Genomic DNA, 5,572 nt, shown 5'->3' on the forward strand with positions numbered 1-5,572 from the left:
TTTACTTCTTAAGTTTGATTGATATTTGATTCTTAAAATTGTTCTAACCTTTATGTGTATAAGTGAGAAATTAATGGCTGCTAAGTAGCATACTTGTGGTGGAGTAGAAGGCAGAGTGAATTGCTTTAATGTTCAATTTTTGTAGTGAATTGCTGCTCACATCTTTAAAATGGATTTGGTGTCTTCTAGGAATAAGATTCCTCCCTGACATCCCCGGATTGATCTAGTGAGTTAAATACTTCTGATTGTCCTCATTGGTGGCTGTCCTTCTATATTGGTTCATTGCCGGGGGTATTGGGTCTCGTGGCTTCTTTGGAGAACTGAACCTAAGATATGGGTTCTCGATTCCCCTCTCATCAGTTGAGCAATGGTCTTTATGTATCGGGCAGGCCTGAGCAGCCGAAAGAGAAGACTCCAACAATGAGCTCAGTTGCCATGCCGTATACTGGAGGTGATATTAAAAAATCTGGAGAGCTAGATAAAATGTTCGACATCCCTATGGATAGCTCTAGGTCCTGCAAATCAGGTCCCATAAACAGTGCTCCAACAAGGTCAGGTTCTTTTGGTGGGGCCAGCTTCTCCTCGGGGCAGTTGAATTCCGTGAGAAGTGGCTCAGTTTCAGCTGGTGGGGGCTTCTGGGTCAGTTTCATTATAGAAAACAAATTCTGGCCCACTTATAAACATGGTGAGCCATTGAAGAAGTCGTCTGGTCCTCAGGGAGGTGGAACTGCTGTAATCTCGCCAAAATTCGGGTCCTATTCCTCCAGTTCTGCCGACCACTGGCCTCATTACGTCAGGGCCTATTACGTCGGGGGTCCCCTAAATTCAATCGATCGGGTGCTCCACGCAAAGCCTCTGGTCCTTTGGAGTCTACAGGCTCGATGAAGATGCATAATGCTTCTTTAATCAATAACCTGGCTGTTACTCATCTTAGCCAGGATGATGAATATTCATTTCGCAAGAGCTTCCCTAGCCAATTCTTGGGCCATCATTCTCCTCTTTGTGATGGGATTTATTGCTGGTGGCTTTATCCTTGGAGCTGTTCGCAATCCCGTTCTACTTGTTGTTTGTTGTTATTCTTTTCGCTGCAGTTGCTTCTGTATTCACCTGGAATACGTGCTGGGGAAGAAGAGCTATTACTAGTTTTATAGCTAGCTATCCAGATGCAGAGTTACGAACTGCAAAAGATGGCCAATTTGTCAAGTTTCTGGGGTATGTCGATATGTTCATTTAGAATATATGCAGTATTGACTATTCAGGTGCATTACACGAAGATTCTTCCGCATTCATAGAATGCATAAAAACTTGATAACTATGGGTTTCTTGTTGAATGTTGAAGCAATTATGGAATCCTAACAAACATGTCCTGTTATCAACATACTTGCTATGATGCTATAGTGAATGCCATTCTAGAACATTATATGCATGCAGCATTTGGTTATAAAATTGGATTCTGAGGCTAAGATCTGTCTTTCCCAGTCATCCAGTTTCATGTTGCATTATATTGTTTTAAACAAGGATACTAGATTACTCTCAACTCAAGTATTGGGATAAATATAAATATTTAAGAATGTTGCAAGTCATGTATTTGCACCTTAAGTTGTAAAGTTCCATTTTGGGTGACTAAACGTGATAAGGTTAAAATTATTAATATGGGTGAAGCAATGTGATTGTCGAATTATAAACGTGAGTGAACATAATTATCTCCTAGCCTTATTGAGGAGAATATTTTCCCAACGTATGTGCCTCATGGTGGTAATGTTTGTTCAGAAATAGAGCATTGATGCAGCTTGTTTTAACTTCAAAACCTGAGTGTTGTCCCAGCAAATTTAGCTTTCTCCTTTTGAAGGTTGTCACCTGTGGAAATGTTCCTCTTGAGTCATCATTCCAGAGAGTTCCTCGATGTGTTTATACATCTACAAGCTTGTATGAGTATCGGGGATGGGATTCGAAAGCAGCAAACCCAACACATCGTCGCTTTACCTGGGGCCTTCGGACATTAGAGGTGAGGAATACCTTGTTGACTACATGCTGCTTAAGTTGTTGTTGAAGCTTTTGTTTGCTTATGTTTCCTTCTTCAATGAACAAAATTCGTCTGGTTATATCATGCTAAGTAATACCTTTCTCGATATTTCTTTCTTTAGTGTTGATATGTCCAATTACAGTACTTTCCTCTACATTCAGTCTGTTATTCAACTAATCGCTCAAAACGGTTTAACTAACATGCAAGGGGGGCATTGCATTTTTAACTCTTAATTGTATTTGAGAAATTGAGATCATTGCAAGAGAGAAAAATATAAAAGAGGCTAAATTAACCAGATCTTAGCGAGTTTTATGCATATGCAAGCGTAAGGTCTGTTCTTGTATATTGATAATACCTTCATTTGAATCGCAATTAGGTTGTGTTTACTATTCACATTTTGCCCTTTTTGAACTTATGGGACTTTAGTACCTGCATGTGACATTTGATTAAAGTCTTCTACGTGAATGTTAAACCATACTGTCATGAATTGTTAAACCCTACTGTTTGGGTCAGGCAAAGATAATGAAATATGACTTGTTGTAATCACTGCTGCAGAGGCATGTTGTTGATTTCTATAATTCCGACTTCCAATCTGGTTTGCGGGCATTGGTCAAGACAGGCTATGGTGCCAGGGTAACTCCATATGTTTGACGAGTTGTTGTGGTCGACATCAATCCATCTAACCGTGATATGTCTCCTGAGTTTGTCAGATGGTTAGGAGGAAGAAATCTTTCTAGTGATGATCGCCAAATGCGTCTCAAAGAGGGGTAACGATCCTATGATACCTCCCAACAACCTTGTTTATCCCGTTTCCATCTGACAAATATATATTTCTATGTACACATGCACACTGAGTGCACGTGACGAGCCACACACATAATATTCTCGATTATGCAGCCAAAGCATGTTATGTGGATTCCCACTTCTTAGAATCTCACTCATAGTTTCCAATGTTTTTCTTGATTGATGATTAGCTATATCAAAGAAGGTAGCACTGTGAGTGTTATGGGAGTCGTGCAGCGGAACGAAAATGTATTAATGATAGTCCCCCCCGTCAGAACCCTTCTCAACAGGATGCCAGTGGAACAAATGCATCCTTCCAAGCCAGTCTAGAAGGGATCGTGTTGAGATGCGAGGACACATCTGAGGTAGATGTCATACCAGTTTAGCAGTTTGACATTCACTGAGTTGGTTTGTTTCGTTATGAGGAAAAGCAAGAAACAACCAAAGAAATATCATTTCTCATCAAAAGGATGGAAAGCAAAGGTGAGTTCAGTCTGACCAGATGTATCTTTTTACCTGTGTGTGTTTTTTTTTTCGGTCTCTTTCGGATCCACGGGTTATATATATCTCTGGTATGTCATCAGTGTGAATTATTATAGTACAGTGGAGGGGGGAACTGGGAGATTAACATTTGAACATTCATTTTTCAGTTTCATTCATCATTTTTTCCCCTTAATTTTTGGTTAGAATTGCTTTGGTCAATTAGAAGTGTACCTTTGCTCATGAATGTTTATTGGCTTGAGATATTCTCTGTGGCCTTTTTAGGTCACTTTTTTGCGTTTCGTTGGAAATGAAGTACCTCCGTATTGTTCATGATACTCCCTCCGTCCAATAAATATAAGGAATTTAGGGTCGATACGAGTTTTAACATAAAATTAGTAGAAAATGGGACACACATCTTATAAGAGTAAAACTTGCCAAAGTAGGGTCACTAATTCTGTGGGACACTGGAAAATGAAGATTATTTTATGGGATATTGGATCCTAAAATCAATGCACCAGATTTGTATCAGTGCAAAAGCACGTGCAATGTCAATGCAGGGGTGATTTCGGCAAATTACTTCATAATTGGTGGTTTATACTATGAATACAGTACACATGATTTTTGGTGGTTCCTCTATCAATTTTCAAATTCACGCATAATTTAAATTTATACATTAATACAATTAAAAATATAAGTACTCTCGGATGTGGTTTATACTATGGAATACAACAAATATATAAATACATTCTTAGGGTGCGTTATATTGCTAATTATTTAAATTGTTAACTTATCAACGCAGTGTATTAAAAATGTCAACATGAACATATTAAAATGTCAACACATAATATCAACACGGTATATTAAAGTTCAACAAAATTATGTATTGACATTTAAATATTATCGTATTGACATTTTTAATACACTGCATTGATGAGTTAACAAGTTAGCAACTTAAGAAAGTTAGCAATTGATCAGGATAGTGATGCACTTCAAAATAACTTATCTGAATTTGGAGATCAACGCTTATTAATGTGCCGCGTCAACGTCTGCATTTTAATTTAGAATTCATTTTATAATGGTCGAGGGGTGTTTTAGGGAGTTACTATTCTTTAGTTAAGGTAAATCCCTAAACTGGTGGAAATTTTAAGTGGGAAACATGGTTAGTTACATTCTTCCTTTTTTAATGTTGATTTAATAATACTTTGCAACGATTTCGTCATTTCTACAGTTGGAAAAGATTAATCTAGTTTTTCATTATTGACTTAAAAGATTTCAATCTTTCATTATCTTTTTCAACAATAACTCGTTTACACAGATTATTTGAGATGTTTTCACGGATATGCATAGAATCCTTTGTTCTCGGTTTTATATATTGTTGAAAATACAAATCGTATATCTCGATTTCAGTTCTCGATTTTATATATTATTGAAATACAAACCATATATCTCGATTTCACTCTAAAGAAATGTTGTCAATGAAATTAGACAATTTGTAAGTTGGTGAGTTTTTTTTTATTATGCTTCAATTCGTCAATGGAATCTCAAGTTTAGATTATTTTTTAATCTGCCATTGTTGCTCTAATTCTTTGCATTTGTTGTAATTTTTTTTAATTCGCATCACTTTGTTTTTGAAATTTGTAATCTATACAAATTTGATGTGATGATCTATGGCTTGTTCATGAATGAACTTGTACCGTCGTTATTATTTGGCATGGATATATATGTTTGCAATTAATTTTTCTGCAATATGTTTGTCCAGTCGAATGTATATCAATAATGATACTTCTGGACTGAATACTGCAACCTTTCCATTAAATAATGCTAAATTGTAGCACTGCAATATATTTACAAACTGAATGCACGTAAAATTGCCGAGTAGCACAAAGTTGCATCTAACTAACTTATACTATACCTCCGTCCCCCAAATTTTGTACACAGTTTGAACGGGCACGAGTTTAAGAAATGTAATGGAAAATTCTTACCGCAAAATAAGCAATCTTTTGAATAAATTAAGCAAACTACTGCTCAATTAAGCGATCTTTCTAACATGTTAAGTAATTCTCATCAAATTAGCAACCTTTCCAACAATTTAGCAAATTCTCCGCCTAAATTAAGCAAACTAACGCCGAAAATAAGCAATTTTTCCGACCTGTTAAGCAAAATTCTCACCGAAAAATAAGCAATCTTTCCACAACTTAAGCGAATTCAAGCCCAAATTAAGCAATCGGTACTTGAAGGCGCTTGTTAGGATGGACCAGCTGGAATATCCTAACTTCCGTTTCC

General features: G+C 36.8%; 1 pseudogene; it reads left to right on the plus strand.

Moving 5' to 3' along the window:
• Positions 1–294: 294 nt before the first annotated feature.
• LOC121789665 lies at positions 295–3,238 on the plus strand (annotated as a pseudogene).
• The last annotated feature ends 2,334 nt before the right edge of the window (positions 3,239–5,572 follow it).

Source organism: Salvia splendens, unplaced genomic scaffold, assembly GCF_004379255.2.
Source record: "Salvia splendens isolate huo1 unplaced genomic scaffold, SspV2 ctg307, whole genome shotgun sequence".
NCBI classification, from domain to species: domain Eukaryota; kingdom Viridiplantae; phylum Streptophyta; class Magnoliopsida; order Lamiales; family Lamiaceae; genus Salvia; species Salvia splendens.